Genomic DNA, 20,786 nt, shown 5'->3' with positions numbered 1-20,786 from the left:
GAAATGACCTTCAGCCCAGACGGTTGTGTGTGTGCCTGCGGCTGTGGTTACACGTCTGTGTAATAGACATTTTCTCAGAAATTAGAGAAATCTTCCTCTAAAGCCCGTTCCCTGTGGAAAACACAAAACTTCAACTGATGCGCCTTCTAGCACTGAAATTTGCAATATTAATAACTCGAGATAACTTTAGAGAGGCCTTGGGAGACCGGCCCTTTTAAATTCAGAAAAATGATTAAAAAGTGATGCTTATGAGAAATTAGTCAAAGAGTCCTGAGCTCTGTTGTTCTGCTGCCTGGAGGAAGGGAGAGGAAGTGCACAGCTTTGTAGTTCTCATCTCTTAAATATGCTTCCAGGTGGTGGTATAATTGCCAGGTGACTCTGGGTGGATGTTTTTATTCTGAGACAGACCTCGGTGTGAGCTGAGGATCAGAGGGCACTGTCATTGTACCAGCAGAGCCTGAATTACGGGATGCTGGACACCCTGACAGGTCCCTGTTTGTGTGTTCCCTCTACAGCCTTATTATTAAAAGTGTTACTGTGGATACAAAATTTAACTTTTGCAGTTATTTACAATAATTGGTTAGGCTTGTAATAGTATGAAGGACAAGCTTCTTAGTAAAGTGTATAGCTTTTGTAAAGGAAATAATTACTTGTGGTCGCTGCAGGTAAGGCCCACACTTCATTAACAAAACTAAACAAATGAAAACAGAAGCGACTTAGTTGCTGTCTAAACTGACTACGTATATCCCAGCTTTTCTATTTTTTTTTTATTCTGCTCTTGTTAGGATTCTGAATTTATGAGGTCCATGTGTACACACATTTTTCTCTGCTAAAATATTGCTGGAGAACCTGGTGTCTGAGCTCTAGGTGTTTTTAGAGCTTGTTTCCAGTCTGTGTGCAGATGAACAATTCTGGAACAACACTGCACACTCATAGACCATCAGTGACACCATTACTCCCTCCACAACAAAATCCAGAGTCTGCCTTGCTCTCTACATACTGACCTCAGGCTTTCTTTTGATTTTATCCCTTACCACTCCCTTGACGAATGCTTAGTGACTTCCCCCCAAACGTGCTGGGCTTACTTCATCTTTTGAGTCTCTACCCTTCTGATTCCAGTTCATTTTTCAAGATTTGCCTCGTTCGGGGGCCTCATCAAGGGAGCCTTTCCTGACTTCCAGCCTCCTGGCCCTCCGTGTGAGTATCACTTACTGGGGCCTTCAATTCTGAAGGCTGTTTGTAATCTTTGCTAATGTACTAAGACCCCTTCTTCAGGTCAGAAGAGAGGAGCCTTTCTAGACCTCTACCCCCAAAGATATAAAAGCATAGAAAATATCCAAGGAAAACACCCATAGGAAGGGTAATGATGATTCTGTGAAAATTTTGTTTCAATGACATATCTGTGCTTGACAAACTGAAAAATATTTCTTCTGTAGGACATCCTCAAAAAAGTTTAAACAGTAATTCTCTAGGACAGCCCTGACAGAGAGACAGGACATAGATGTTAGATATCAAAATGTAAGTTACTTGTACTGTCCAAGGTAGTGTCTGTCAAAATTAAGGAACTACCTGATTTTAAAAAAAGCTGAGGTAGTATGTATGTTTATAATAAAATATGAAACCACATTTTCACAAAAGCCTTTTTTTTTAAAAAAGAGATTTATTTATTTGAGAGAGAGCGAGAGAGAGCACAAGCTGGGGGAAGAACAGAGGGAGAGGGAGAAGCAGACTCCCCACTGAGCAGAAAGCTGGACTTGGGGCTCCATCCCAGGACCCCAGGATCATGACCTGGGCCAAAGGCAGATGCTCACTGACTGAGCCACCCAGGCACCCCCAGAAAAGTCTTTTTTTTTTTTTTTTAAGATTTTAAAATTATTTTTAAGTGATCTGTACACCCAGTGTGGGGCTTGAACTCAACTCTGAAATCAAGTGTTGCACGCTCCACTGACTGAGCCAGCCAGGCACCCCTTTCACAAAAGTCTTTGTAAAACTGGTAAAAACTGTTCTGTTTCGGTGTTAATTTGGTGTATCAATCTGGTTACTTAGCAACATCAATATTCTTCAATTCATTAAATTTTTGTTAGGGAAAGGTAGTTTTCATTATCTCAGGAATTCCTGGGGAGGGTGTATTTCTATCTCTGGCTTCTTTCCTAGTTCTTTGTTGAGGGTCCTAAAATTGGTGAGCTGGCCCTGGACTTAGGGGGGCCAGGGACCATCCAGAACAGAGCACAGTGCCTGGGGTTAGGGCGCGTGGTCCCCACTGATCTTGGGTGAGTCGTGTAACACTGCTGCCCTACATTCATCCCATCTTATAAGTGTAGAAAGTCCCTCTGGCCTACTTGCTGAGTTGGTGTGTGACTCAAATGGAAGAACAAATAAATATTTGGAAAAATGCCCTGTCAGAAATATTTCAAAATACATGTTAAACCCTCCATCATTTGGGAGGCCTGAGTGGCTAAGTGGTTTAGTGCCTGTCTTCAGCCCAGGGTGTGATCCTGGAGGCCCGGGATCTAGTCCTACATTGGGCTCCCCGCATGGAGCCTGCTTGTCCTTCTGCCTGTGTCTGCCTCTCTCTCTGTATCCCTCATGAATAAATAAATAAAATATTTTAAAAAACCCCTCCATCATTTCAAAAAGGATTTGAGGCAACTAAGTGCAGAGATGTAATACGGCCTTATTGTTACTAGTATTTCTGAGCCTGTACTCTGCCATGTGACTGTGTTCGTGTGCACTCTAGGCAGGCAGCTCTGAATACTGTGCTGCGCGTCGGTCTTGGTGACTGGGGAGTTTCTCATGCCTGCGTCATAGTGAAAGGCACAGTCACCTAGCAGTTGTACCTACTGCTGCACGCGTGTCTCTCCAGCACTTGCTCCTGATCCCCCATCTACAAGCATTTCGTTGGTGCCATCAGCATTCAGTCCACGCCTGGGAGTGGGAGGGGGTGGCCCAGCAGGTGGATCTTAGCGCAAGGACAGGACTCTCAAAAGTGCACAGATAGAAGTGTTTGCCTTCCTCAACTGCCAGCAGCCCTTTCTTGAGCTGTCTTAGGCCCACTGGCTGTAAATCAATGGCTCAGGAAATTTCCTGAAGGAACTGAAGTAAACCAAGGAACTTGATTGTTCTTTTCCAATCACGCAACAGTGATAGACCGCTTGGACCAGCTTGTAGCTGCTGCTGCACTCTGTGGTGGCAGGTCACACTGAAACACCACATATGACCCCGAGCTTCATATGCAGAGATCTTCCCTGGAGCCCTGTGGACGAGCAAAAGGAATGGCCTGTGCTGATCTGGAAATGGCATCAAGATATGTTATTAAGTAAAAAAACTGCATGGTAGGATTCCTTTCAGTAAATTGCACGTGTACGTTATTTTTCTGGTGGGGTAGAAAAGCCTAAAGCTCTGGGGGGAGGAGGGGTAGGACTCCGATGGTGAGAAGGGGGCTATTTTTTCCCTTTGATACTTTAGTGTTTGCATTTTCTAACAATCAGTATTTTTTTAACGTGTCATTTTAATTTTGCTCTTTTTTTTGTATTAATGTTTTTAAACTACTTGTGTTTTTCAAAGTACACTCAAAAACCATCAAAATACTCATAAGAATGTCATAATAAAAACATGTCACACAAAGCAGTGTTGTGCATATTTGACATTAAATATATATATTTTAAATGGCCCTTTCATTACCTGTACTCCCTTGTTCTCAGACAGCTCTCTCTGCACATACACATCCCTCTCATTTGGTTACGTTCATCTGGGGAATAAAGGGCAAAAAGACATTCCTATTTATTAACTTTGAAAAGTATCTAAATAATTAATAGCCCCTGGAGTCTGCATGGTAGACAACAGGCCCTTTGGGCAGCCTTACCTCATTCTCCGTTTCATATATGCTGTTCATTCCTCTGGCATTATGTTAATCATAAAGAATAGTCAACGATAAAACACAATTATGATGGTTAACAAGAAATTCTAGTTATGAAAAAATACGTTTTCAGAATGTATACACAGGCCATATAGAAGTAATGGTCTAATGGCTAGAATTTTAAAACTTAGAAATTTTAATATTTTGATTCTCTGCACCTCTTTGGTGAATTATTTTTATTTGGAAATCATGGTATTTATTAAATAATACTAAACATATAGGCAAATGTGAAACATGATGGCCTCAATTTTTCAAAAAACTTGCTTGAATGAGCTCATGGATACCAATCATGAACAACAAAAGAACAAAATAATAGCTCTTAGCCTCTTTTTGTGGTGTGTGGAGTGGTGCCAGGCTAAATGAACACCAGTGGTTGAGGGGTACCTGGGTGGTTCAGTCTTGTAGGTGTCTGACTCTCGATTTCGGCTCAGGTCATGCATGATCTCAGGGTCGTGGATTGAGCCCCACGGTAGGCTCTGCACTCAGCGGGGAGTCTGCTTGTCCCTCTCCCTCTGACCCTCCCCCCACTTGTGCTCACTGTCTCTGAAATAAATCTCAAAAACAAGACTGGCAGTTGAGGGACTTGCTGGTCCCTTGAATGTGAATAGGGTTTATATCCTCTACAGAGAAGGAGCCTTTCTGCGTTTCTTGCTACACCTCTGACCTCTTATCTCAGAGGATCTTTTTCTTTACCCCCAAATTATTGGCAAATACTGTTCTCCAACAAATATGGAAATAGCTAGAAATAGATGTGTTTGGAAGGTTTAACCACAGAGTTTCAACAACACCATTCTCTGGTTTCTGAGAGCCCACCTTCCCATTCGTTCTTTCTGGCAGTGGCGTGGGTCCATGGCAGACTTCTGTGGCACTGGAGAAACGCTAAAGGCAACACCTGGCATCATTTTAAGCACTCTACGCATATTGTGCTATTTTAATCTCAGCAACCTTGTGAGGTATGTACTATTACCTGCGTTTCACAGGTGGTAGACCGAAGCACAGGAAATTTGAGGTCATGTGGCTGGTGGGTGGGTGAGCTGGGTATGCAGGGTTCTGAGCTGTACGCTCAACCCCTACGCTATCAGAGATGCCTGGTATGAATCTGAAAAGTATCCACTGTTGCAGTTCCTAGAGGTCAAAAGAAGAAACAGGAGCAAGTCCTATAAATTAATTTTTTAACCTTCCCCCCCCCTTTTTAAAAAAAAAAATCTTATTCAGAGAGACAGAGAGAGAGTGAGAGAGGCTGAGACATAGGCAGAGGGAGAAGCAGGTTCTATGCAGGAAGCCCAATGTGGGACTCGATCCCAGGACTCCAGGATCGCGCCCTGGGCTGAAGACAGGCACTGAACTGATGAGCCACCCAGGCATCCCTAATCTTGCCCTTTTAGTGTGTATGAATCCTTGTTCCCCACTAGGAACTCTTTACTGTTTCATTGGCCTGGTTAGTGGATAAGTGAACCTTGGAGGAAGGGTGGTAGAAGGTTGTCCATTCTTTCTGGTTCATTTCTCTGAGAAATCCTTATTGAAATGCAGTGTGTTGAAATGGATGCTGTGTTTCCTGTGCTGCGCAGTATACATTGTGGTGGGGTCCCCCTGTTTCAGAGACTCTGCTTGATAAGGAGAGAATGGCCAAGACAACTTCTTGAGGTCCCAGGAGCCTGAGGGTTCAATGTTTACGGTTTCCATCGTCACTACGGAAATACTTGGTTCCGTTAGGGAGGTATGGAAGAGAGGAATCATAGGTGGCCCCACAGCATGGCACCCTGGCTAAGCTATGGCTTTAAAAAGGTTTTATTAAAAAATAATAATAATAATAAAAGTAAAAAGGTTTTATTATACAAGATCTATACATAAAAGTAGAACACTACACTTGACTCTTGAACTGTGCAAGTCCACAAGAAGTGGATTTTTTTCGATGAGTTGAGTACTGACCTGTGAATGTATTTTCTCTTCCTTATACATTTCTTTTTTTTCTTATACATTTTTTAATAGCATTTTCTTCTCTCTAGTTTGCTTTATTGTTAAGAATACAATGCATAATACATGTAACATCCACAATACGTGTTCATCGACTATGTTATCGGTGAGGCTTCTGGTCAGTGGTAGGCTATTAGCAGTTAAGTTTTTGGGGAGTCGAAGGTTATACATGGATTCTTGACTGGGGGGGGTCAGTGTCCCCAACCCCCATGTTATTCGAGGGTCACCTGTCCAGCTATATTAGCTATCAATTCATCTATTCTTATTTTACTGTTCTCCCTCTTCTGATTATTTTGAAGCAAATCCAAGATATTATTTTATTGATATATGTATACTTTAGTATATAGTTCTAAGTGGTAAGAAGTGTTGTTGAAAACATTGATATAAAGCCATCAATCATCTCACCTAAACAATTATTAAGTATCACCAAATATGCAGCTAATGACCAAATTCTCACAAATTCTTTTTTAACAGTTGGCTTGTGTGAAGCAAAATCCAATAAAGTCTACACATTAACTTTGGCCGATATATTTCTCAAGTCTTTTTTTAAGGAAACATTTTTAGGCAACTATAACAAATGGAGAAGAGTGTACAAATCCTTAAGTGTATAACTTAGTGAATTTTTTTTCCTGTGAGACCACCACCCATGTCATGAAACAGAACATTGCCCGGACCTCAACAGCATCTTACTGTAGTTTTAATTTGCATTTTTCTGGTGACTAATCATGTTGAGCCCTTTTAAAATATTTTTTAGGGGAGAGGCACTGGGACAGTCTCTTCTATGAAGTACCTTTTCAAGTCTTTTGCTTCTCCTTCCTTTTAAAATTGTGTTTCCTTTTTCTTATTGATTTGTGGAATTCTTTATGTATTCTGAATATGAGTGCTTTGTTGAATACATGTACTGCAAGTTTCTTCTCCCACTGTGTGGTTTGCTTTTGCTTTTTTAATAGTGTCTTGATGAGTAGAAGTTCTTAATGAAATCCAGTTCATCAATTGTTCCCTTTATGGTTTGTGCTTTCCGTGTTCTACTTTAGAAGCCATTCTCTGTCCTCAAGGGCATGAAGATACTCTTCTAAGAGATCCTCTGGAAGTTTCAATGTCTTGCCTTTCCAGGGCATGTCTACAGTTCTAAAATTTAGTGTTACTTTTTGTTGTTGTTTGTTTGTTTTTTTTTTTTAGTTTAAGTCACCTCTATACCTAATGTGAGGCTCAAACTCATGACCCCAAGACCAAGAATTGTATGCTATTCTGACTGAGCCAGCCAGGTGCCCCTAAACTTTAGTTTCATGACTGGTGTGAGGTAAGGGTCAAGGCTCCTTTGTTTTTCCATGTTTATGTCCAGATGATCCAGCACCATTTTGAAAAGACCATTCCTTCCTCTCTGCCTTGCAGTGTGGCGTCATTATCAAAAAAATTAGAGTACTGTGCACATGTGGATCTGTTTCTAAACCTTCTGTGTTCTATTGGTCCATTTGTGTATCTTTATGCTTTGCTGACAAAAGTTTCTGCTAATACCATACTGACTTAATTGCTGTAATTTTATAAGTTTTGCCATCTGGTAGTGGAAATCTTTCAACTGTGGTTTTCTTCTTCAAGATCGCCTTGGCTGGCCCTTTGCATTTCATAGGAAAAAATGGAGTCATCTTGTCAATTGCCACAAAAAATTGCTGAGATTTTGACTAGAACTGAATAAAATCCATAGATCAACTTGGAGAAAACAAATACATTTTATAATACTGAGCTTTTGTGCTTAGGAACATGGGATGCTTTCCCATTTACATAAGTCTTTAATTTTTCCTAGCAATGTTTCTGGATTCTCTGGATAGGCCCTGCACGTATTTTATCAGATTTATTCCTATGTGTTGGATTTTTTTATGCCAATGTAAGTGGTATCATGTTTAAAATTTCATTTTCCTCTCCCTGTCCTCATGTTCAGATTATTGACAGGTGGTTCATCATCAGAGGTAAATGAAAAGTCCGATATCAGAGCTATTTTTTAGTCTTGAACTTAGCATGTTTTTACAGCTTCTACTTGCTTTCCACTTATAAATAATTTAACAATACAACTGGTCTTTCATTCTTTTAAAAGATTGGACTCAAACTCTCCCTTTGGAGGAATTGGGAAGAGGGTGGCTCCAAAAATCTATTTAGGTGAGGAATGAAGGATTCTCCTGGGAAGAATCCATCTTAAGGGAGCTGGAGCCAGGCTGGACCCACTTGACCCTGTAACAAAGCCCTTCCCCAAGGGAGGGAGGCCGTGTGGTGGCTGTCACTCATTTGTCTTCTAGCCTGGGTGCCCACAGCTCCTGGCTTAGTCCTGGGAGGACAGTGTGCAGGAGGGAAGGCCACAGGTACAAAAATGTCAAGAACCCTTTCATTTTTATTATTTCTTTTTCAAATTTTTATTTCAATTCTAGTTAACATATAGTTTAATACTGGTTTCAGGAGTAGAATTGAGTGATTCATCGATTACTTATAACACTGGGTGCTCATGGTGACAGGTGCCCTCCTTCATGCACCTCCCCCATTCCTCCCCTCACCGGCCCTCAGTTTATTGTCTTTCTCTTATGGTTTGTTTCCCTCTCTCTCTCTTTCCCCGCTCCTGTATGTTCATCTGTTTTGTTTGTAAGTAACCCTTTTAATGACAATTTCAGAAAACACTGGGCATAATCTCTGCTGCTTTGCGGCCCCTTTGGTGGCATATCACAAAAGGAGAGCATTGTTCCTTGCCTTATAGCAGAGGTCCTGTAGCTTTGGCACGTTGTGGTGGGAGTGAGCACTGGCTTCCCCAGGGTCAGTGGGCCAGTGGGAGCAGTGGTGGTCAGAACATATAGGGTGAGGGCGGGAGAGCAGACATGAAGTGAGGACCCTGTTGCGTGCCTGGCACATGGCCACTGTGAGGTTTTCCTTGAAGACTGTGGGAAATAACTTGGGGTCGGGTGGGGGCTGCTTTAGAGGGGGCTAAAGTAGCAGTTTAAGGTCAAGAGACATGAAGCAGGTGAAATCATCATAATTTGATCATTCGATCCTTTACAGACTTAAGAAACCTTATATTGATTTGTTTTTTTAATTTTATCACCTTAAATTTCCTTGGAGTAAGTGGAACCATGGCTTCTGGTCTGTTTTTTCTCTGAGGTGACAGGCACATCTATATTTAGATCAATAGTCATGCTTCTGTGGTGATGGATCATGTGCCTCCAAACACGGCTGTGCATGGAAGTAATAACATGCGTATCTTTCTGAAGGGAGAGATCATCACCATTGTAGGTTTCAGGCACACACATCACAGGGACTTCTCTACAAACCTACTGATGAAGCAGGTGTGTGGGCAGTGGTGCCAGGGTGGAAGGTTCCCAGTGGGGCCAGTGTCCCCGAGCTCATGTCAGCAGACACACTCACACCCAGCCACATGTGGGCAGGGGAGCTTAGGACTTCACACGCCCCATGACAAGACCAGTAATTCTGATGGGATTGCCTTGAACTCCATCCTTTCTCTCACTTTCCCATGTCTGGCGTATCACAAAGTTCCACGGATCCTACCTTTTAACAGCTTTCCATCTGTCTCCTCTTTTCCTTCTCTGTTTCTGCTGGGAGTTGCGATCTTGGATGTATTTGGACCTGGATGGACGATAACCTCCTGCATGTTTTGCACTTTTCTCATAGTTGCCTTTGCTGCTACCAGAATTGTCTTTGTTAATATCAAGCCATCATGTGGCTTCCCTCCTTAAAAATCCTTAGATGGCTCCCCCTGCTCAAGGACTAAAGTCCAACATGCAGAGACTGGTAGGAAGCTGAGAACTGGCAGTTGCCTCTCTTTCCAGACACTGGGTCCCTCACACCTGCTCCTGGGCCCCCTGGAACCTAGGCTCTGCTTCCAGACTCGTCACCTTGCCATGATGCCTTCCCCCCACCCTCTTCTCTCCTCTGCCCTTCGGCCAGCTCTTCACTTTGACATTGTCCTCACACTCATCTTGAGCAGACAGATCAATGCACTTCCATCAGCCTCATTGCGTTACGCTGGATGAGTGTCAGTCTTCCCTGTTAGATGCGAGTCTGTGAGTTTTTCCCTCATTGCATCGCTGGGCGCCACAGGTACCTCACGGCCATCTGCCAGAGGCCTTCTTACCTCCAGCCAGCCATCTATCTGTTCCTTCAGCTAGTACTTCCTGAGCACCTGCTCAATGCAAGGCACCATTCTAGCTACTGGAAATACTTGGCGGAGAGACACAAAATGCTTATTTCCATGGCACTCAGGTGCTAGTGAGAGAAGACAGGTGAGGAGGGTAGAAACAAATGGGAAGTAAATCAGGTGGTGGGAAGCAGAGAAGCAAAGTAGGGTTATATGACACAGCATGAAGGGGTAAATCCCAGAGAAAGCCCCTCTGAGGGGCACCCTGAGGCTCTGAGACCGCAAGACCCACCTCTTGAAGATCAGGGAAGAGAGCATTCCAGGCCAGGATGCAGATAACAAAGGCCTCAGGGTAACAATAAGCTGACTTAGAATAAGCACTGGTGACCTAAAGCCAGGGCGGTCATGGGGCACATGGCAAAGTAGAGAGGTCATGGCTGGTTTTGGAGTCAAAGGTAATTCATTCTTTGAGACATACTGGATACTTGCTGGCAGCTACCAATAGCAGACCCTGTTCACAACCAATGGACCCAGGCACCTAGGAAAGTGGGTGTGGAATCCCCTCCCTGCGTCACCGGGAGCCCAGCTCTTTGTGTCAACATGACCTGTGTGCAGGAGCTGCTCTGTTTTTTACCTGTTGATAAAAATTTAAAAAAACATTTTATTTGAATTCAATTAATTTACATATAACATATTATTGGTTTCAGAGGTAGAGGTCAGTGCTTCATCAGTCTTACATAACACCCGGTGCTCATCATATCATGTGCCCTCTATGCCCATCACCCAGTGACCCCGTCCCCCTATCTTCACCCCTTCAGTGACCCTCAGTCTGTTTCCTGTGATTAAGAGCCTCTTAGAATTTGTTTCCCTCTCTGATTTTGTCTTGTTTTATTTTTTCCTCTCTTCCCCTATGATCCTGTTTTGTTTCTTAAATTCCACGTATCAGTGAGATCATCCAATAATCGCCTTTCTCTGATTATTTCATCCTTTCTGATGGCTGAGTGGTATTCCATTGTGTATACACACCATGTCTAACTTATCCATTCACCTGTTGATGGACTTCTGGGCTCTCTCCACAGTTGGGCTCATGTAGGCATTGCTGGAGGTGCTCACTTGTAATTTCTGTTCTTAGGGCCTTCATTTTGCCCAAGGCACACACGTAACATAACCACAAGAATGTGACTACTCTTCTTTGGACTGAAATATGCCTATTTTTAAACCTTGCAATGGGAAGGCCCTTAGTTACTCCTTTGTCGTTATTCTCCAGCTTAGTATTTTCTTTTTCTTTTTTTAAAGATTTTATTTATTCATGGGAGAGAGAGACAGAGAGAGAGAGAGAGAGGCAGAGACATAAGTAGAGGGAGAAACAGGCTCTTCGCAGGAGCCCGTTGTAGGACTTGATCCTGGACCCTTGAATCAGGCCCTGAGTCAAAGGCAGACGCTCAACTGCTGAACCACCCAGGCGTCCCAGCTTAATATTTTCTTACTCCCTTCCTGCATCCCCTGAAGAGAAGTTGCAGGGTGGGAAACTGCATGGTTTAGCATGGGGCGAGCTGTCTGCTCCTGTCCATGCAGGGCCATGGCTGAGGGTCGAGTAACCAGGGCTGCCCTGAGGACACCGCTGATGCAGAAGGCCTTGCTGTAGCAGCTACGAGTCTCATCGCAGGAAGGCTGAGTGTGAACTTAAGAAGTGGGACTCGTGGCTCAGACCAGCCCATTGGGCAGCTTTGTTTTCTAACTCAAAATGTCTCCTGAAAACCCTGAGTTTCCAGACCCATGCTAGTTCTATCTGGTAGAGAGGTGCTCCCCACCACGGCCATGATATGCCAGAGGAGAGCCACACTTTATTGTTCCTGGCAGGTGGGTGGCTCTCAGGAGATCACACCCAGAGGAAGGCTCACATTCCTGTGCTTATATGAACCAAGTGGCTTGGCCACACCAAGGCCACGTCTCGACCTGTGACGCCATAGACCCTGCTGTGTGGTACACTGATCTCTTTGTGGGTATTTCTCATTTAATTATATTCCTGGTGATTCTTGTGGAAATGGACCATCTAGAAAACTTCTGTAACTGTACAGTATCATAATTCAGTATCGAAAGAAATTTGGACCTCAAGGTGTCAGAAACCTGTGATGGCCAGGTGTCTTGCCTAGCTGTTGGATCAAGGTCTAATAGCCTCATGTTCCTGACTTCTAGGGCAGGTCTGTTCCCAGTCTGTTTAATGACTGCCTTTGTCATTAAAGGGGAGGTAGCAAACTGGGGACCTGAGATTGGTCTTTTTTTTTTTTTTTTTTAAGCTAATAGTCCATATTTAAACACTGGGAGATTACATGCAAGGATCTGGATTTCTGGTTTCTTTGCAAAGTGCTGAGCCCATGCTTCTGCAAGACTAACGGTTGGCGTTAATGGTGGCTTCTGCTTTTATGCAGGTCATGTGCGTTCCAGCTCAGCTTGGTGTACGCTGCTCTCTGCATCCTCCCGAATGTCAAAGTTCATGGCCAGCTGCCATTTAGGGTCAAACTTGTGGTGTCATATCTCTGATAGTAGAATTAAGTGAACTCTCTCTCATATCCATGTTTCTGTCAGACACGGGCTGTATTTCAAGACAAATGGGTATTCCAAAATTAAAGTGTTTCAGGGCCAGAAGAATACAGTTCAAGATGATCTTATGGGATAGACCTATTGGCACCTGTAGGCATTGGAAGTTGCAACTCTTGATACCATTGTAATCAGAAGAGCTTTGGGTATGTCTTTTCACTGGGAGGTTGCAGTGTATCTTAGACAAGTTTTGAAAGGAGATTTTCATGGAGAAAGTGGAACAAGAAGAGGACATGGGACCCTTCTCTCCCCTCACCCCACAGCAGAGCTACTAAAAGGAAGATTAGTTTGTTTAGATCATGAGTGAACTTGTTCAAAAGACTGTGCTTTGGGAACTCTTCACATAGACTTTCGGCAGAATTAGCTCCATCCGTTCCACTGTCCATCCTGGCAGCAGAGCTACTGGGGGAGTCAGAGCTGAGGGCTCCTCTGCCATTTGCTGACGAGACACTGATGTTGCCTCAAGGACATATACTGTATTACTTGGAGAAATAAATTGCAAATAAGCAACACCCAGAACGCACCACACTCATGATTCCCTGAACAAAAGGTGGCATGCTTTACCTATCCTGTACGCAGGGCCGCTGACGGGCTCACTCCTGCTCGTGACCTTCTTTCTGGTCTCTGCCTCCAGCTGTCCTTGAACTCCACCAACTAATATTTCTTTTGTGAAGCGGAGGCTCCATAAAGGTTAAAAATAATTCAGCTATATTGTGCTGCACATAATTGAAATGTCATGAGCCATCTAGAGAGCAGGAGAACCAGTTCTCTCTTGTTTCTATTGGTTTAGTCTGTTGACTCTTCTGGTGCCCGTCCCTGACGCTTGGGCCGGGAGACATGCTGAGGAATGCTTCCTCTGGGGTTTCGACCGGCACGGCTATTTGTCATGGCCTCAGAAGCTGCTTGGCTACAGGTAAGGATGGCTGCCCTTATGGGAGGGATAATTATAGTCAGTGACCTCTGAGCTTGTAGCTTGGCCTTACTCTGCACCCAAACTGCACCCAAGCTCAGGTGTGATTCAGGAAGTCATCTGTTTTTGTGTGTTCATGTGGATGATTTCCTTACCTGCTTTATGGAAGGGGAACAGCCTCAGGGACACCAGGCTGAGTACAGGGCTTGGAGGTGGAGACTCTGTACAGGAAGGATTAAGTAGAGGGAGGAGTCATGGTCATTAGGGTACCAGACACCTGGCAAAACTGAACACAACCGCCCACCTCCTCCCTGACTCACCCCCAAAGCATGGTTGACCTGGAGGGTGTGTGTGGTAAGCAGGTACTTGATTCAGCGAGGCGGGTGGGGGCCTGAACCCCATCCCTTCCCACCCCTGAGACTCCATTGGTTACTTTTTTCCCAGAGACCTGGAAGCTTGGGGATCTCAAGATACACCTTGACCAGTGGAGTCTGTCTGAGCCTTGTGTAACCTTGTCACGTGAGTGGCCCGACCAAGTAGAATGAGTGATTAATAGCTAGACTTATCAGGGGCCTGGGAGGCTCTTTGACTTACCAGGATTATCCAGGAGTTACCGAGTTACAGTGCCTGGAGGGGAGGCCTCATTAACCTGGCTTCCTTGAGGTAGACGGACCCAGAGCAGATTATGGGGCTGTGCAAAGGCCCCTTCCCTTGGCTCAGAGAGACTGCTCCCTTTGCCATGATCAAGGGGGTGGTCTGGTCAGCATTATAGAGATTCTTTCAGTACCATACCTCTTATATCATATGTCATAGGGTAATGGAAAAACTCCTCAATGGCCAGACCAGTGTTGGCCACATCAAAGCAACGGCTGTTATACCAGTCATGGTAAATGAATGTGGGTCCCAATATAGACATTGTTTTATCCTTCTTTCTTTTTAAATAAAGCATTTGGCTTGTATATTGTGCTTGAAACATGGAGTATCAACATACACAGTCATATCTGAATATAAATGCTACCTATGTTTTAATGATAATTGCCATTTTTATTATGTGTATGGCAGCACAGGTGTATTATTTTAAGTGATATATGTGAATGTAAGGTGTACAGTGAGTTAAATAATTACTGTTGCTCCCTGTGACCTGTGTAGGATGTACCAGTTTAGTGGATGAGGTCATTCAAATCACAGAAAAAAGTCGCCTTCACCTGCCTGTCAGAATGCATGGAAATCACAAATCTGGGGTCGTACCTGGATATCGAGAACATCGTCTGGGAGCATTGAACCCTTCCTACCCCTCCCTCTCTGTACCCCGCCTCCTACCTGCTCCCACATGTGGCACTATTCTACGTAGGAAAGCTCCATCCCTGAGCAGTGGGACTAGGCCCTGTGGGAACCCTTCCCTGGACCCCTGGCCAGAAATGGGATGTGGCCCAGGAAGCAGCCCATACTCATGCTAGCTGGCACATGTGACAAGGACCCCATCCGTCCCTTGGACACTCTGCCATGGTGCCCTCTTGGGGAGGGGTCTATCCCTCTGCAGCCATGGTCACTGTGCCCCTTGACCCCATTAGTGTTGTACCTGCTTCCACACCCCTCTAGTGATCAGGAGTTACAGGATGAGGCTTGTGGGGGCCCTGCTTGGAGCCCCTTGCAGCGAGTCCACTGTCCCTGAGTGTGGTGGCAGGTATACTACAGGAGGAGCAGTGTTTCCACCCCCATGCCTGAGGTCTGCTCCAGCAGGGCGACAGTTTCCTAGGTCAGTGGCTCCAGACAAGGCCAGGCCAGCACGGTGAGGGGCTCAACTGGCAGCGACCCAGAGGCCATGACCTGAGGCTAAATCGGAGGAGGGCCGCGTACAGACCAGGATGGCTGTGGCCGATCCCTCCCCTGTGTATACCCCTCTGAGCTCACACTTCTCAGCTCTCCAGCTAGGTGGGGAGGTGGCCCTGGCTTCTAGAAGTGCCTCACAGCTGTGGGAGGCCCGCCTCATGCTTCCCAAGGGAATCCCACAGCGTTTCAGCAGCTTCTGGAAGGATCCAAGGCTACCCAACTAAATGGGAATCTGTGCTCTGAGAAGTTAATTGGCTTTTGCAGCAATACTTACTCCCCCCTCCCTTCCTTCGTAGGAGACGAAATATTGGGTCAAAGGGCCAAAGGATGCCAGGTGGGGGTCTTGGTGCCATTCCCAGCCTGACTGTTCCTGAAGCTTCCCAGTCCAAGTGTGGGAATTCCGTTGGTGGTTCTGACACCTGGTGGCCATACTGGAGACTGCACCTGGGCCAGCGGCTCCCTGTGGCTTGGATCCTTCCCTACTTTTAATGTCAACAATGCAAGAGGTAGTTCAGACGTTAGTTGTTTTTAATTGAAGTATTTATAAGTAACGTTCCCTGGCAAATACATTTGGACAGAAAATATATGCAAAGATGTCCCAGAACTGTGTAAGGAGCGCCTCCAGTCTGGGGAAGAGGGGACTTCTTTTTCTTCATACCTTTCACTTCTCTCTGAAATCTGTTTTAAATGAAAAGGAATGTATTAGTTTATTACTTGTCACTGAAGTACCACTGGGGCAGGAGACCTGGAGGGCGGGGTGTTCCCGGGGACCCCTGCCCCTTCTCCTGTGTTCACACACTTCGAGTGAGCATGGTGTGGCCGGATCCACTCTGACTTTGATCATGATGGTGGCCCCACCGGGTGGGAGCTGGTCCTGGAGCAGGTGCCTGGCCCCCAGGGGTGAGCTCAGTGCAGGGGTTCCAGGGGACGAGCCACGCCCTCACTCAGGTCCCTGGTGCCTCCCAGATGCCCCCGTGGGTTCCAGCTCAGGGAGCAGGCCCCAGGCGGTTGTGGCCTGTGGCTGGCCGGCATGGGAGCCAAGTCTGCTGAGAACCAGCACCTCCTGATGCCTCCTGCTGTCTGATCCCAGCATGTCCTTCCCCAGTCAGCAGGCCCTGGGTGATGACATACCTACGCTTTAAGACTGGTTGAGCACCACCACTGTTGGCGTGTGTGCTCTGGGACAGCAGACACCCTTGCTTGACTGTGCCCCTGAACCCAGCTCTCCACTGGCAGCCCACAAACCCCAGGTGCTGAGTAGCCTGGAGCAATGGGCAGGGTTATCAGGGCCAGAGCCTCAGCTGGATCCTCACAGAGGGGAGCGCCTTCCCACCCTTGCCCTGAAGGATGGGACTGAACACGGCTGTGGAGCTCCTTGGCACCCATTCTTCAGGGGGAGAAAATTGTAGCAACATGCTCAATTGTTGGTCCTTTGACCCAGAGGACATGTTTCAACTCCAGGGATTGGTTCTTTTAGGGTACACCCTTGAGGGTACAAGATAGCATGTGTGCCATCCCAGAATTGGTTTCAGTGACCACCATCTTTTTGACTCCAAATAGCCGGGCACCTGACCTGCTGCTCATTGCCCTCTTCCTCCTTTGAGCAGCACCACTGTTGCCTTGTGGGACAATCAGAGCTCCTCCCTTTGCCTCTTCTCCTTCCCGCTCCTGCTGGCTGGATCACAGTTCCCTAGCAGACATCATGTAACTGCAGGGATGGAGGCCATGTGCCTACGGAGACAGCAGGAGGCTGAGACCCTGAAGACTTTGCAGAGCTGCCACACAGCTCTCCACTCTTTACCTCTAGTCTCCAGTAAAGTGGAAGAGTAAAGCCATATACGTCAGTGATGGAGTTTCCTGTTACACGAAGCCAAACTTCATTTAACAGATGCAGGGACCCTCAGTGATGCCCACTGTGGCATGGAAGCAGGAAACAGAATCACACCACTCGAATCTCTGGTAGGACTCTGTGTACATAGAAAAATAGATCTGTGTGCGTTATTGTTCTGAGAACTATTGAATTATATAAATGTTCTCACTGTGGGGCTGGGGTAGAGCTGGACTTTTCATAAGTGCACCAAGGTATCTCTCAGCTTCTGTTTAAATATGGGGGGTGAGTGGGGAAGAGGTGTGTGAGGGTGCAAAGGGCAGAGGCAGGCTGCTCTGATCATCTTGGTAAAGTTGCATTTGGAGCTTGCAGAAAGCCCTGGTCCTAGGCTCTGGAAAAGCTTACTTGTGTTCCCTGCACAGGGGCGCTGGAGCTTGTTCCAGTTGTAGGATCCAGGTCTTCCTTGATCCTGGGGTCACTTTTTGTTAAAAACAGCTTTATTGATGGGGTGCCTGGGGGGCTCAGTTAGTTGAGCATCTGACTCCTGGTTTCAGCCCAAGTCGTGATCTCAGGGTCATGAGATTGAGCCCTGTGTCACACTCTGTCCTCAGTGGGGAGTCTGCTGGAGAGTCTCTCTCCCTCTGCCCATCCTGTGCTCTCTCTCCCTTTATTTCTCACTAAAAGACAACCCCCCCCCAAAACCCTGTATAGCTTTACTGACATAGACTCAACTGCACACATTCAAAGTAGTGAATTTGATGTTTTGCCATGTGTTTACATCTGAGAAACTCAACCAGGATCAATCCAGTAAATGTGTCCATCACCCCCCACATTTCACTATGTCACTATGGATTATTTGCATTCTTAAAATTTTTTGCAAATGGAATGGCATAGCATGTATTCTTTTTTGTTTTTTGTTTTTGGTTTGGTATCATTCAGCATAATTTTTTTTAAAGATTCATCTATCCTGTTGTATATATCAGTTCTTTCCTTTTTATTGTGGAATAACATTCCATTGATATTGTTGTGGATGCACCACAATGTCTATGCAGCTGTTCACGCATGTTTAGATAATTTCTGGGATTGGCTCTTAGAGCTGTTGAAAGCAGTTGTGTACAGGACTCTGAACTACTTGGGGATCTATCAAGGAGTAGAGTGGCTGGGTCATATGGTAGGAATATGCTTCACTTTTTCCCCCCTAATCAGATATTCTTATTATACTTATACTCTTATCCTTATTCATTGTGTATTTTGAACAGAAGATGTTTAGTACAGACTTATCTCTGAGTCATCAGACATTTTGAAGAGAAGATGATTTCATAGCCAGTATGACTTTTACTCCCTTTTATCCATGGGAAGATAATCGTGCCAATATCCACACAGAAGGTACTCCTGCTTTTCTTGTGTTACCACCAATTTGCATTCACAAGTAAAAGAAAACTAATAAATGTATATGTACAGGGCAGCCCCGGTGGCTCAGCGGTTTAGCCCTGCCTTCAGCCCAGGGTGTGATCCTGGAGTCCCAGGATCAAGTCCCGCATCGGGGTCCCTCCATGGAGCCTGCTTCTCCCTCTGCCTGTGTCTCTGCCTCTCTCTCTCTGTGTCTCTCATGAATAAATAAATAAAATCTTAAAAAAAAGTATATGTACATGTTTGTTTTTGAATATATACGTTTTCCTCACATGTATGTGTCTTCCAAATGATCACATAAATAATTTATTCTCTCAGTTGGACTGGAGTCCAACTCAGTCTTTAATTTTTAAAACATTTAATTTTTAAAACACTTATCAAGTTTTAAATTTTAAGACATTTATCAAGATTTTAATAAACATGCCACAAAATTCACCCACTGAAAGTGTACAATTCCATGGTGGTTTTTTTTAGTATGTTTAGAGAGTCACGCAGCTGCCACCACTCTCTTGAGTTTAGAACACTCAACCTGAAAGAAACTGTGTGTCTGAAAAGAAACTTTTTCATCCCCCCAGGCTCCCCAGTCTCTCCGGGTTGTGCTTCACCACTAATGATGTACTTCCTGTTTCTCTGTATTGCCATTTCTGGACATTTCATGGACATGGAATCACATGCTCACCCAACCATAGTGTATGTTAGGATTCACTCCTGGTGTCGTACAGTCTATGTTTTTCTCCCCTTAGTTTTTATTTTACTTGAGTTTAGTTGACATATAGTGTTCATTCTGTGGTTTTGACAAGTGTATATGACACATGTCCACCGTTATAGTATCGTTCAAAATAGTTTCATGGCCCTAAAAATCCCCTTTGCTCTGCTTAGCTTTGTGAAAAGCTGCCCAACTGTTTTACAGAGTGGTTGTACCATTTTACATTTCTGATGATAGTGTGGGGGTTCCAGTTCCTCCAAATCCTTCTCAACACTTGGGATGGTCAGTCTTTTCAATTTTAGCCGTTTCAATAGGTGTGTTGTGGGATCTCACTGTGGCTTTGGTTTGCATTTCCCTGGATACATCTTTTTGTTTGCTCATTTGCCCTCTATGTACCTTCCTTGGTGTACTCTCTGTTCAAATCTTTTACCCATTTAAAAAATTGTGTTGTTTTCTTGTTACTAATTTTTCAGAGTTCTTGTAGTGTGAATACACATCCTTTATCAGATACATGCTTCGCAATGGGTTTCTCTCAGCTTACAGGTTGTCTTCATTCTCTTAGGAGCTAAGTTTTAAAATTTGATTAAGTTCACCTTATCAAATTTTCTTTTTAGGGATCAAGTTTTGGTGTCATATCTAAGTGATCTTTGCTGGCCCCAACATCAGAAAATTTTTCTCCAATATTTTCTTCTAGAAGTTGTATAGTTTTAGGCTATACATTTAGGTCTGTCACTCCATGTTGTGTATGGTGCCAGGTATGAACTGGAGTTCATTGTTTTTGTATATGGGTGTCAAGTCAATTCAGCACCATCCTTGCTTCACTGACTGCCTTCATACCTTTGTCAAAAACTGGTTGTCCGTGTATGTTTAGATATATTTCTGTGTTGCTCTTCTGTCTCATTCATCTATTTGCTTATTTACAACAAATCAAACTTTTGATTTCTATAGCCTTTAAATAAATCTTTAAGTCAGGTAGTGTGAGTCCTCCAACTTTGTTATTTTTTTAAAATAGTTGTTCTGGCTATTCTAAGCTCTTTATATTTTCATACAAATTTAAAAATCAGCCTGCCAGTTTATGCAGAAAATCCCACAGGAATCTCCACTGGGATTACATTGAATCTGTAGAACAATTTGGGAAAAACTAATGTCTTAGCAATATTGAGTTTTCTGACTCAAGAAAAATGCATATTTCTCTCCCTTTTTAAAAAGCTCTGTTTAAATTTCCTTTGGCGATATTTTGTAGTTTTCAGTGTACCTGTTTGTGTACTTTTTGTCATATTTATCCCTAATTTACTTTTTTGATATTGTTGTAAATAGTATTATTATTAAAGATTTCAATTTCTTATTTTGTGTTGCTAGTATATAGGGTATAACTGACTTATTATATTGATCTTGTGTTCTGCAAACTTACTATATTCACTAGTTCTAGTAGCTTTTTTGTAGATTAGATCACATTCTCTGCTTAGATGATCATATAGTTTGTGA

At 44.3% G+C, this 20,786-nt stretch overlaps 2 long non-coding RNA genes across 24 annotated transcripts in view; one reads left to right on the top strand and one right to left on the bottom strand.

Annotated features, from left to right (window-relative positions):
- The window catches only part of LOC102156662, a 106,207-nt gene that overhangs the window by 1,398 nt on the left and 84,023 nt on the right, over positions 1–20,786 (top strand). For 9 of the 23 annotated variants that reach the window (XR_005362301.1, XR_005362304.1, XR_005362303.1 and 6 more), the window contains exons 2-8: positions 1,120–1,197; positions 3,142–3,332; positions 4,754–4,869; positions 13,408–13,530; positions 13,972–14,046; positions 15,654–15,863; positions 17,165–17,316. This is a non-coding gene — a long non-coding RNA (uncharacterized LOC102156662). Of the gene's footprint in view, positions 1–1,119; positions 1,198–3,141; positions 3,333–4,753; positions 4,870–13,407; positions 13,531–13,971; positions 14,047–15,653; positions 15,864–16,917; positions 17,317–18,444; positions 18,731–20,786 lie in introns of those variants that run through there. The other 14 variants (XR_005362316.1, XR_005362313.1, XR_005362315.1 and 11 more) reach the window with 11 other exon arrangements.
- Positions 3,681–5,649, bottom strand: LOC119872558. Its single transcript, XR_005362320.1, has 3 exons — positions 5,373–5,649; positions 4,884–5,041; positions 3,681–3,748 (listed from the first exon to the last, which is right to left on the bottom strand). It is a non-coding gene; the product is annotated as an uncharacterized LOC119872558 (long non-coding RNA).

The sequence above is a fragment of the Canis lupus genome, chromosome 7, assembly GCF_011100685.1.
Source record: "Canis lupus familiaris isolate Mischka breed German Shepherd chromosome 7, alternate assembly UU_Cfam_GSD_1.0, whole genome shotgun sequence".
Classification (NCBI taxonomy): Eukaryota; Metazoa; Chordata; class Mammalia; order Carnivora; family Canidae; genus Canis; species Canis lupus.
The sequence above is the reverse complement of the archived record's forward strand: the minus strand, read 5'-3'. Positions and strand labels throughout refer to the sequence as shown.